This window comes from Leopardus geoffroyi, chromosome D4 (assembly GCF_018350155.1).
Source record: "Leopardus geoffroyi isolate Oge1 chromosome D4, O.geoffroyi_Oge1_pat1.0, whole genome shotgun sequence".
Lineage (NCBI taxonomy): Eukaryota > Metazoa > Chordata > Mammalia > Carnivora > Felidae > Leopardus > Leopardus geoffroyi.
The window spans coordinates 22,967,732-22,981,579 of NC_059342.1; positions in this window are offsets into that span (position 1 = coordinate 22,967,732).

A 13,848-nucleotide genomic window follows, 5' to 3' on the forward strand; every position below is an offset into this window, starting at 1 on the left:
GAGAGTTCAGTAAGGTAACCTGTAGGGACTGGGAGTTGGGAAAGTCTGGTTGAATGAACTGGGGGCAGTGTTGGAGGCTGAAGGTAAGAGCAGCTTCTTTGGAAGGTAGTACTGATCATTGTCAGACACTGGATCTGGTTGTCAGCAGAGTGATTCAGGGCTGATTCAGGAGTCCAGACCTTGGAAATGTGACTCCAGAAACCAGGTCTGAGAAGGTGACTTAAAGGTTAAGTCTCCCAATGTCTGGTGAGCCAAGCAGCCTGGCTGGGGACGACTGTGGGTCTGGGGCAGGATAGAGGGGCATTAGCAGATGCTATTGTATAGAGTTGAAGTGGAAGATTACAGTCATCATGGAAAGCCATGCAACCATTTTTTTTTAAATGTTGATTTATTTTTGAGGGGGGGGGGGGGTAGGGGCGGAGAGAGGATCTGAAGCCGGCTCTGCCCTGACAGCAGCAAGCCCAATGTAAGGCTCAAATTCACAACCCATGAGATCATGATCCGGGCAGAAGCCGGATGCTCAACTGACTGAGCCACCCAGGTGCCCCAATGCAACCATTTTTGGAGATTCTCTTTGGCAACTTCTTCAGCACCAGTTTTCAAGTAATACTACCAAGGCAGCCTCATTACATATGAGGTCTGCTTTGTGTCTGACCAAAACCTGTTTTGCCCCAGCTTGATCCCCTTTCCCATGAGGATGGGCTTTGAATAGATTTAGGCCATTTCAAAAATGCAGAAAACCTAGGTTGTAACCACTCGGGATATTTAGAATCCATCTTTAGAATAACTATTCATTTAGCCTTTATAGGTTTCCAAAGTTATACCAGTGCTTTGCATCAACTGCCTTCTTGAAATCTCTCAACAACCCTGAAAGGTAGGAATTAGTAACCCTGTTTTACGGATGAAATCACAGGCTGAGAAGTTAATTACCAGATAAGACAACAAGTGAGTGGTAAAGAGTGAATTCAAACCCAGATCTGGTTCACTCTGAAGCATGTGCTCTTTCTTCAGGCAGAACTTAAGGAGTGTCCAGAAATACTTCAAAAAATTTCAGCGTTACTGTTGTCACCTCAGGAGACTGCTTTAGAAGAAACAGTATACATCTGACTCTACAAATCTGGGATTTTAAAAGTCACAGTGAATATGCATGGAAGCCCATTTGCAAAACGACCAATAGGATTCTGCCCAAATGCTGTGAAATCTTTGATTCAGGGTTTCAATCAGTAAAAAGTAATAAACAGTAGATCCGAATATAACTCAGGTAATACAGCATCTTCACTGATTTTCACACTCAACAAAGTATGTATGTAGGTATGTATTTTTAAAGGTTTTAGTTTTAAGCAATCTCCACATACAACATGGGGCTCGAGTCCATAACCCCAAGATCAAGAGTCGCATGCTCCACTGACTGAGCCAGCCAGGCGCCCCTCTACTAACTCAATGACACATTGAAAAGCTAGCCTAGCTTGTGTGACCCTGACAAGATTCTGTCTGTGGGCACGGGCCTTTCCGCCAAGGTACAGAAGAGCAAGCCGGCTTGTGAAGGGGTTCATTTATGTGCATTTCTTTCCACAATTCTTTTTTTTTAAAGTATATTTGAGAGAGAGAGAGAGAGAGAGCACAGGAGGAGCAGAGAGAGAGAGAGAGAGAGAGAGAGAATCCCAAGCAGGCTCTGCATTGTCAGCACAGAGCCCGACACAGGCCTCAAACTCATGAACTATGAGATCATGACCTGAGCCAAAATCAAGAGTCAGATACTTAACCAACTGAGCCACCCAGGCATCCCTCTTTCCAGATTAATGTGTATTTGTTACCATACACACACACACACACACACACACACACACACACACACACACTAGCTAGCTAGAAATCTCACAACCTAGACTTCATTTGGCTAACAGCAGGCCTGTCTTCAGATGGTCACTAATGCCCTTGTGAAAACAGAAAGAAGGGGAGGGGGACAGTCACTTAGTTGCCATGCTTTTACATTTCCTCCTCATGAGACTGTGAGGGAGGGTCTCTGGTGTAGGAGATTTGTGGTGGAGGGGCTTGCAGTTGTTCTGGGAAGGTGGTAAAGATTTCAGATTTTCTTCCTTGTTTTTTAAATTTTTTTTTAGTGTTTTTATTTATTTTTGAGACAGAGAGAGACAGAACATGAGCAGGGGAGGGGCAGAGAGAGGGGGAAACACAGAATCCAAAGCAGGCTCCAGGCTCCGAGCTGTCAGCACAGAGCCTGATGCGGGGCTCGAACTCACGGACTGTGAGATCATGATCTGAGCTGAAGTCGGATGCCCAACTGGCTGAGCCACCCAGGCGCCCCACTTTATTTTTTTTTTTTAAGAGAAACAACACAAGTGGGGGAGAGGGGCAGAGTAAAAGAGAGAGAATCCTAAGTAGGCTCCATGGTGACACAGGGCTTGATCCCACAACCCTGGGATCATGATCTGAGCAAAATCAAGAGTCAGACGCTCAACCTACTGAGCCACCCAGGCACTCCAGATTTTCTTTTTTGAAATAATAGTTTACCATGTGGGCAGCAGCAGGTGGTAGAGCAGTGCCTTTTCTGCTCAGCAGGATTAGTCCCACGGAGCCATTCGCTGTGGGATTGTCTCTGTCCTTAGGAGCCAGGTTCGGAGCCTGAGCTAGAGGTTGCTGGGCTGATCAAGTCTTAATTTGTCATTTCTCACCTCAGGTGGTACCCTGTCCTTTTTACCTCTCAATCATGGACATGGTAGGAGATGTTGTTGGTGATGCTGTATTGTCTTAAGGTTCCCTTCAAAAAACCTAACCCAAACCAACCAGAAACAAAAACTTCCTGCTTCCCAGACCCATCCCTGAGCGGAGAATCAAAGACTGTTGTGAACCTGACTGGCACTGATGTCTCTGCTCTCATCTGAATGTGGGTTTGGTGATGGGAGGCAGGAAGGAGCTAAGCAGTGGTATCTTCCATGCTGTTGCCTTCCTGCTACAGTTGTTTCAGACAACCCAGCTTCTAGCCAGACGGTCCTAGACTGCCCCTGCACAGCAAGCAAAGTAAACCTGTTTTGAAACAATCACTCCTTTGATTTGTCCCAGCCTCGGACTCTGCTTAGTTAGGGGCAGATGAGGCATGTCATCTTGGGCCATCCTGGTGGGGTGAGGAGTAGACCACCCATGGCTTCCCAGCTGCACTGCCTGTGGAGCAAAGGGCTCAGAGCAAAAGACTTTTACAAATATAATAATAAAAAAAAGAACAAAAGGGAGAAGACCTCTTTGAAAATCCTTACTGTTTCCTACTGTCTCCTACAGTGATTGCCTTTTCATTAGTGTTGGCCCGACAATGTGGAGATTTTCTTTTTCGCCTTGATATCTGCCTAGCCCTTGAGGTTAAACTTGTGGTAAGCCATCCATCAAGGTTAGCTAAAACAAAATTGTAACGGGGAATCACCAGCTAGTCCTTTAGCTGTTGTACATTTTCATGTTGATCCTTTGAAAAGTAAGACAATAATACATTGTTTTATTATTCAAGATCCCCTTGGGTACTGACAACCAAAATCCAAATTGCATTTATTTAGGAAAAAGGGAGGAATTTATTAGGAAGATATTAGGATATTTTAAGTAACCAAAGGTGGGGTTAAAATCAATCTATAGAAAAGACAGGGAAATAGCCAGAAATTTAACACAAAGCAAAATAAAACTGGACCCAGGAGGCAGACTGCTATCAGGATTCTTTCTGCCTTATCTGTGCTCTTCCTGGTTGTTTAGGTCATTCTCATTATAGATACTGAGTTTTACATATTTTGGTTAAAACACCAAAGACTGACTTTGTTTCTTAATTCCAGAGAGAATAATCTTAGGGAAGGCCCTGATTATCCTGGCCTCAGACAGGGACCCCAACCTGGTTCAATCAACCGTGTCAGTGGGCTGGGGTGGGGCCATCTAAAAACATGGCAACCCAATCCCTTTGAACCACATAAGGAATGTGGAACAGAGCCATTCCAAGAACGGAGTTTCTTGGAAGGAAGAATGTCTTCTAGTCAAACAAAATAGCAGATGCCCACTATAAATATATATAATATACTTATATAGACTTATAATATACTTACATAGACCTGAGAATTGGCAACCAGAGTCTTGATAAAAGTCAGAAATCAATATGATATGTATATATGGCAAGAACTATAGGATTCATTCATTCATTCATTCATTCATTCATTCATTTTGACTTGGGACTCCAAAGAAGACAAAATATTTTAAGAATGACTGGATCCACACACTAAAGAAAACCAAATACATAGTAGTTTATACTCATATTTACACATATCATTGTGGAAGGGGACTCTAATGAGTTCTTATATTTACATCTAGACCCTCCTTCTGAAAGAAGCAGTGACGATCATGTAGCTAAGGGAATTTTCTATGCTTATTTGGACTGGATTCTCTTCTGCATGCTCTCCATTGTTTTTGTCTTATCTGGCTTGGTCTAAGCTAAAGTGTCTACGTTTTATCTGGGGGATCTTATCTCTGAGTGTTGTCTCTGCTAATCTACTGGAACAGCTGTGTTCACCGGGGCCCCCTGACCTGAGCAAGTTCTGTAGGCACGCTCTTGGGTGGCTCTCTCTCCAGGTGTTGATGGTGAGTGGAATGTTTGAAGGCGCCCAGGCAAGATGAACCTTCTCCTGACTGGTGTCTGATGCGCACATAGAGAGACTGTTCCTTTACTGAACTCCATGGTATCATATGTAAGATCACGAAATGCTCCTTCTCTCTACCATCCACCTCACCTGACCCCCTGCCACAATATATTGCCAGCACCCTAGATATTACTGTTCATTAATTCATGCCTAACATGCACTGGCTTATACTGTTATTGAATGTCTAAAAATAGGCACAGAGCCTGGAAGTGAGAAGTGAAAATTGCAAAATTGTTGGGTGGGGAAAAATGATGGGACACATAGCAGGCCTTTTGATATTTTCCCTGTGGTTATCTTTTATAGGTTAAATAAGATTAATATTCTTGGTGAACCAAGGGCAGTTAGCCACTTTAGATGTTTTATTTCTTCTTAGCCTGTTCCAAAATCTATGTTATTTATTTAATTTAACAGGACTTTGCCTTGATTGGGGTCATTCATAGAAGATGCTTTGCTTTACATGTTTGCAATCATGTTTGCATGTTTGCATTTCTGAAGTTCTGCATTTCAAATCTGGCAACCAGTTTCAGCAAATATACTTCCATGTACATATGGCATGAAACTCTACTAAAACAAACCCCAAAAATGGTCTTTAGAAGTGAAAGGCATTTTCTATTTCTAGGAAGAATTTGAGGGGAGGGAAGGAAGTTTGGCTTTATTTTAAAAACAGTATAATTGAGGGGCGCCTCCCTGGCTGTCAGTAGAGTGTGCAACTCTTTTTTTTTTTTTTTAATTTTTTTTAACGTTTATTTATTTTTGAGACAGAGAGAGACAGAGCATGAACAGGGGAGGGTCAGAGAGAGGGAGACACAGAATCCAAAGCAGGCTGCAGGCTCTGAGCTGTCAGCACAGAGCCCAATACAGGGCTCGAACTCACGAACCGCGAGATCATGGCCTGAGCCAAAGTTGGCCGCTTAACCGACTGAACCACCCAGGCGCCCCTAGAGTGTGCTATTCTTGATCTTGGGGTTGTGAGTTTGAACCCCACAATGGGTGTAGAGATTATTTAAAAATAAAAAATCTTAAAAAAAAATGTTATAATTGAGTATATAATTTAAATGCAAAATTATATACATTAGTGAAATTATGGGAACAGCTCAAGTGTTCATCGACTGATGAATGGATGAGGGAGGTATGATATATACATGTATATATAATGGAGTATTACTCAGCCATAAAAGGAATGAAATATTGCCATTTTCAATGAGCTAGAGAGTATTATGCTAAGTGAAATAAGTCAGTCAGAGAAAGGCAAGTACCGTATGATTTCATTCATGTGGAAAATAAGAAACAAAACTAAGGAGCAAAGGGGGGAAGAGAGAGAGAGAGAGAGACAAACCAAGACACGGACTCCTAACTATAGAGAACAAACTGATGATTACCAGAAGGAAGGTAGATGGGGGGATGCGTGAAATAGGTGATGGGGGTTGAGGAGGGCACTTGCTCTGGTGAGTATTGGGTGATGTATGGAAGTGCTGCATCACTATATTGTATACCTGAAACTGGAATTTGAATAAGAACTTTTTAAAAAATTGTAGGCTAGTGTTTTTCTGACTGTGTTAATAAACTGAACACTCTGACAGGGGCCAAGGAAGGTTGCAGTATTCCTATCCATGATTATAGGACCTTTCTGCTTTTTTTTAACTCCTGCTTTCCTGGGACAGCCCCCTCCCCGACTTTAGGATTAGCATATTGCTTACTCTCATTCTCTACTTTCTAGGAAACCTGGCTAAGGCAACTTCTCACAGGCTGCAAAGATGATTTCACAAATAATTTTATTACTATAGTTTTATCTAATCTTTCTAACAGATCTATAAGGTAAATATCATAGGCCCACTCGCTATAAATGTCAGGGCTGGGATGTGTATCCACAGTTGTTTAAGTCAAGGACCTTTCTCACTTCATTCATATTTCTCATATTAGGGTCTGAAGATCCTTGAAAGTGTGTAGTTGTATTTTCAAGGGGTCTCTAGTTCTCTGTGAGAATTTAATTTTGTGTTTCTATTTTGATGGTACTAATAAATGACTGTCAACATATTTTGGTTCCTCTGGATGAGCAGCTGAACGGAGAGCTGCCACGTGCTTTCAGGGTCTGATTTTTTGTCTGTGTTTAAGATTTTGTTGGTGCCAGGGAGTGCCACTTTAACTGTCAAAAACAAAGGATTTGAAACAAACAAACAAAGAGATCACACAGGTAGTTAAAATGTGAAGGTTGTTAAAAGTTCAAAGTGAAGGCCAAATGACTTCATCGCAGGTTGTATGAAGGAAGATTCTATATAACTTAGAGACAAGAAGTAGAAGCATTGAGTCATTATACAGCATGTGGTCAGCACACTGGACTCAGAAAAGCCTGCACATTGGCTACATTCAGGTTGTGGGGTGGAGTGGCCATCTGCACATGTCCCATTAAATTAAAATTATTCATATGAATTTTATGAGTTCTGTATTTGTTGATCTACAACTTTGTTTTAATTTTATTGTTGTATGCTATCTGTATGCAAAAATCCTTTATGTCTAGTTTTTCAGTATGTGAAATTATCTTATAATTTATTTGTTTGCTTGTCTATTATCTGTGGGTTTTTTTAATACTTGGATATAAACTAATGGAGAGTAAAGGCCTTACTTGTCTAATTCACTCTTTTTTATGGCATTGGGAATGGGAAGAATCTAGGGAGACTTTGCAGACCAAGTGCAGAAGAGGGTCTGGGGTAGAAGTCTAAGAAAGTTAAATATTTTAAGAGGTGAATAATAGAGGGTGAATTGGCAATGGAGACTAAAGGAACTTCTAGGCAGAATGAAGGAGTGCCATGGAAGGCAATGGAAGAAGTGTCATGGAAGGCAATGGAAGACAATGTTTCAAAAAGGAGGTCATAGTGGTATAAGCTTCTGCCTAGAAGATAAATATAGTAAGTGTCCGTTAGGTGTAGTGACTTGGAGGGCATTGGTAACCTTGGGAGATGTACGTTTCATTGGAGTGATGAGGTGGAAATCAGATTGGAGGGGACAGAAGCATGAGACATGGAGAAGTTGAGGCAGTAAGGGTGAACAACTCAACTCCGTTATGAAATTTGGCAGTAGGAGATCCAAGGATGTGGCTAGAGTTGGACAAAGGGTCTAGGGAGGAATTTTCTTTAAATGGGAGATAGTTGAGCTGACAGACTAAGACTGGAAGAGAAGCTGGAGTTGAAGGAGATGATGTCACCACGTCTTTAAGAGGCAGGGGAATGGAATCAGAAGACAAGACATGGTGGGCTTACATCGAGTAGGGTACCACTTCGATTGTGATAGGAGGACAGCAGGATATTTACTCAGTAGCTGCTGTTGGTAAACAACAAGGAACACAGTTCCCATCCTTATGAAGCTACACTCCAGGTGGAGGAGCAAGACGTTGCAACAGAATAGAGTAACTCTGTCTGTGATCAGCCTACAGGCAATGAGTGCTATAGCATTTCAGAGGAGATCAAGGAAGTTTTTATGAGAAGTGGCGTTTGATTTGGAACTTGAAAGCAGAGTAGGATTTTCCTAGCTGGAGATATAAGTGGTTAAGAGAAAATAAAGAAGAGCCCATTTCATGTAGAGGGACTGGCAAATAGACTGAACAAAGGCTTGAAGTGCTGTGCTTCGATGAGTTTATTCTTCAGCAAAGAAACAGGTACTCCTTTTTTTATGTTTATTTTTATTTTTTTTCTGATAGAACACAGCAATTTAAAGGAAGAAAGAGACCTTAAAGATTATCCTGTCCAGTGTCCTTATTTTTCTAGGAATGAAAACTGAGGTCTAGAGAGATAGACATAACTATTGAAAGTCACAAAACTCAGAGGTGTTCGTTGGGCTCTAGCTCATAAATGTAGCATACACAACAATATTATTATACACATTATAAGCACAGAATACATTCAGTAAAACTGGACCTGATTTTTATTGAATTACATCAGCGTTGCAAAGGAGTAAAGATCAAAAGATGTTTAAGGTTTGTTTGTTTTTAAAGAAGTGTAGTTACGTAGCATGATTATAACAATCCTAACAAAGTTTTGCTATGGAGACATTTCATTGCAACTCACATTAATAAGGAGAGAAGGATAAATTGTAATTAAGAGATTAACTGATGATTTTCTGCAATTCACCAGCCTTGTCTTATACTTGTCTCCTATGTCTTGGCCATTTTAAACCCCTAGTGGCCAAAGGTGAATTTGAAGAAAAATTTATGTCAGCTGAAAGTATATACTTATAACCTAAGAGGAGAAGGAAATATTAGTTTTCTATAGCAGCTGTAACAACTTACCATATGCTTAGTGGCTAAAAACAGCACAAGTATATTAATAGTTCTCAAGGTCAGAAGTTCAACTCAGGTCTCACTTGGCTGAAACCAAGGTGTTGGCAGACCTCTACTCCTTTCTGGAGACTCTAGAAGACTATGTGTTTCCTGCCTTTTCCAGTTTCTAAAGGCCACTCACATTCTTTGGCTTGTGGCCTCCTTCCTCCACATTCAAAGCCAGCAACATCACACCTCTCTGACTTTTTTCTGTAGTCACTAGAGAACTTGGCCTCCCTCTGACCACAGCCAGTAAAGAAGTGCTCTGCTTTTAAGGACCCACGTGATTATATTGGGCTCACCTGGTTAACTTGGGATGCTTGCCTTATCGCAAGATCCTTAGCCTTAATCACATCTGTAAAGTCCTTTTGCCAAATAAAGTAGCAAATGCACAGGTTCCAGCATCAGGACATGGACATATTTTGGGGGGAGGGGTGTTATTTTGCCTACCATGAAGAAGAAGGAGGATGTAAAGAAATACGGTGGATTATTAGATGACTTACAGGTAATTAGAGAAGAAGATGAGCTAGTATAAATTCACTAAATCAGAGCAAATATCATTTTCTTATTTAGCAGAGTTACTGGGCAGAAGAGATGCGGAGAATGCCAGGGACAAATTTTTCAGCCTGTTTTTTCTTAAGATGCTCTTGTGGAACGATGAAGGAATGTGTGTATGATGTCAATGCAGTAAGCTCTGTTCACAACTCATTAAACAACTGATGAAAAGTGGAAATAGATATAAGCCTGGGTGAAGGCCTTCTAATGTGTCACATGGCTTTTTGTCCTTGGTCCTTCTTAGCCATAGGATTATCAGTGACTTCGATGAGGGCTTAACGCTCAGGTTTGTCAAATCTGCAGGTGACACAATAGGATTAAAAAGTTAGAGAAAAAAAAATTGAGATAGAGAGAGAGAGCCCACATGTGCTCTGGAGTTGTAGGGAGAGAGAAGAGAGAATCTTAAGTGGGCTCCACGCCCAGTGCAGCACCCCACTTGGGGCTGTATCTCACGATCATGAGATCATGACCAGAGTTGAACTCAAAAGCTGTTCGTTTAACCCACCGAGCCACTCAGGTGTCCCTCGCCCCAAACTTTATTTTTCAGTTAATGATTCTTAGCATCTGCTGTGTATTGGGTACTGTGCTAAGGGTTTTACATATGTCATCTATCTTCACCCTCAAAATTCATAAGGAAATAACAATCATATCTGTTTTACAGATGAATTTAGGGTTTGGAGACATGGAATAACGTGTATCAATCTATCATCTATCAATACAAATTCAGGTCTGACTCCAAAGCCAGTCCTCCTATAACAAAATCACAGGAGTGTTTTCAAAAAGCTGAGGCATTATATTAGCAAAAACACAGTGTCCAGGTCATTATAGATCACGTGTTGGGTGTATCTTCCAATGTGGGCTCTTCTCAGTAAGAGGGGGTTTGACAGACTTGAATGTGCAGAGAGAAGTGTGGCCAGGGTCATGAGCAGTTTGGACACCAAATCATGTAAGGAGTGATGGAACAAACATGGCATATTTTGTCTAAAAAACACTTGGGTTGGGATGGATGGTACCAAAGTATAATCACTCCCTAAAAATATTTGAAGACAGAATAGAGTTTTCTCTTCTGGAAGTGTGGGGTAGGGGTCAGGTGTTGGTTCAAGATAAATTGATGATAAGGATTCATCTCATGAAGCCAGCATTGAAGGACAGGCTTAGCATGGAAGTAGCAACCAAAGAGCTTTCACCTTTGGGGTTAAATAAAGCTTGGGATAGGTGCTCAGTTCGTGTGTGTTGAATGTGTGAATGAGTGACTTTGCCAGTGACATCATACAAGAAATTAGTGAATTGAGAAGCAAGTCAGAAGAGATGAACTCCAGAGTTATTTCCAAGTTTGGGATTTTTCTTTGATTTGATTTAGATGTTGACTTAAGATGAGCAGAGCAAACAGCCTATAGCCCTGGGTCTACTTTCTTCACCTAAATGTAAGTCCATGTAAAGTTCTGATGTCTGATTAACACTGGGTGCTAATGACCTGAATATCAACATCAAAAGTATTTCCTATTGGCATTACTAATAGGTCTCTTTCTAAACATGTTGACATTTTAATTGTTCTTGAGTGGCCTCTATTATTTTTTCCCCCTGCATTTTGGCCAGATTGGTTAGATAAATCATCAAAAAAAAAAATTAAATTTGCAGTCTAGTCACTTTCAATAAACAAGAGGGCAATGTAAGGGTCCTCAGGGGTTGTAGCTATGATCGTGGCGCTGCCTTGAGTCAAGTGGAATTGGTTTACAGGGTTCATTTAGAAAGTGAGTCATAAACTGTGGAGCAGTAAAGATGACCAAGAGGATATAGACGTGGAAGAAGATATCACAGAGCTGAAGCAGAGCTGGCAGTGGCCTTTATTCTGTAATTGGAGAGCCTAAAAAATGGCTGTTGTCTTGCTTTAGTATGTTCAGAAGTAATGTGGAGGGGCACCTGGGTGGCTCAGTTGGTCAAGCGACTCTTGATTTTGATTCAGGTCATGATCTCACAGGTTCGTGAGTATGAGCCCCACATTGGGTTCTGCTCTGACAGTGCAGAGCCTGCTTGGGATTCTGTCTCTCTCCTTCTCTCTCTACTCCTCCTCTGCTCATTTTCTCTCTCTCTCTCAAAATAAATAACTTTTAAAATAAATAACTTTTAAAAATTTAAAAAGAAAAGAAATAATGTTGAGACCATACATGAATCAAACCCCATCTTCAATGCAAGAAGATATATAAATATTACAAATTTTGTGTTTCAAGTGGAGTAGGATGGCTGAATTTCCCCTGACATCTATGCATTTCTTTTGTTCTATTTTGTTGCCCAACTAGTGGACCCAAATGAGATGGATGTCACTGAGTTGGTAAGGGTAGTACTTTTAGATCCACTTTCCCAACTCACAAGTATTTTATACCCAGTTATTAGTAACCACTGCCATTATTATGTCTTACAAAGTTCATTGTGAGACCCATGTCACCATAGATACCTCCAAGTAACTCATCTGTACAGTTATTTAGCCCTTTGGAAAGTGCCTCATTGAAATTTAATTTCAGGGATTCCCATGTTAATTTCCCATTATAGTCATCCTAACAACTATTTGCTCATTTGCCCGAAAACATAAATTTCTGCTTCTGTTTTTTAAAAAAAAAATATTTTATTTATTTTTGAGAGAGAGAGAACTTGAGTGGGGAAGGGGCAGGGAGATAGAGAATCCCAAGCAGGCTCCACACTATCAGTGCAGAGCTCGATGCAGGGCTTGAACTCACCAACAGTGAGATCATGACCTGAACCAAAATCAAGAGTCAGACGCTTAAGTGACTGAGCCACACAGGCACCCCTGATATTTCTACTTTTGAAGTTATTCTTTTAGTTTTCAGAGAAGACTGTTTAGGAAAGGTAATGCTAACTCACGTGAATAGGGTTAGTTTATCAGATTAGTTTTCTATCTTTCCTTTCCTAGGATCCCCTCTATATCAGTCAGGCTCTCTTTAGGAAATGGATGACATAGTCAAGCTGGGTAATTGAGGAGAGTTTAGTCAGGGGGCTGTTTACAAAGTGTGTGTGGCTTAGGAACAGCCCATTCAATGACACGTGGGCTTCATTACCATACCTATGCCTGCTGGTGCAAGGGTCAGTTACTGGAACCTGGAGAGGTAGTTGTGTGAAGAGGGTACCTGAAAGTTGTTACGAGATTTGGTGAATAGATGAAGCAGAGAGAAAGCTGGAGAATAAATATTCAGACTTCACTCTCCTCTTTCCTCTCTCCTGTCTCCTGCTGGTCCCCACATGGACTAAACCCAAACAAAACTAGAGGGCAAAGATTGATGTACACATAGGTCAGTCTCCTGGGGCAGGGTGGAGAGTGGATCTGGATCTGGACAAAAGCACAATCTGTAGCAAAGTCGGTGTTCCCAGGTCAGTGTTCATGACTTCCTTCTTGTAGTCAACTATTCCCATGGGCCATCCTATTTGTGGTTTCTATTCCTCTCTTCACCCTATATGCTGATGTCCAAATAACTCCATCTGAGTCTCCCATAAGCACCTCACCTTCAACATGCCCTAGATGAATGAACCATCACACTCTTCATCTTTATGCCCTTTGTTCAACCTGCTTCTTCTCTTGTATTCTATCATAGTTAAGGTATCACTATCTTGGTGCCCAAGTCAGAAATCCAGGGATCATTTTATACCACAGTCTTTCCCTCACCCCCATCATCCAGTCAGCAATTCTGATTTTACCAAGATATACCAAGATATTTTTCTTTTTTTCTTAAGCTTATTTATTTATTTTGAGAGAGAGAGAGAGAGAGAGAGAGCACGTGGGGGAAGGGCAGAAAGAGAGGAAGAGAGAGAGAATTCCAAGAAGGCTCCACACTGTCAGTGCAGAACCCAGTGTGGGGCTCAAACTCATGAACTGTGAGATCATGACCTGAGCCAAAATCAAGGGTTGGCTGCTTAACAGGCTGAGCCACCCAGGCGCCCCTCCAACATATTTTTCTATCTTGCTCCTGTCTTCCCTATTTCTACTCCCACTTTTCCAGTTTAGGTCATTACTACATCTTGTAACCTATGTTCTGGCCTCCAGTAGATTCTCTCCCTTTTGTTTTTTTAAATTAAAGTATAGTTGACACACAATGTTTTATTAGTTTCAGGTGTGCAGTGTAGTGATTCAACAAATTTATACATCATGCTATGTCACCACAAGTGTACCTACCATCTGTCACCATATGATGCTGTTACAATACCATTGACTTTATTCCCCATGCTGTGCCTTTTTTTCCTGTGTCGTATTCATTCAACAGCTGGAAGCCTGTATCTCTCACTGTCCTTCACCCATTTTGC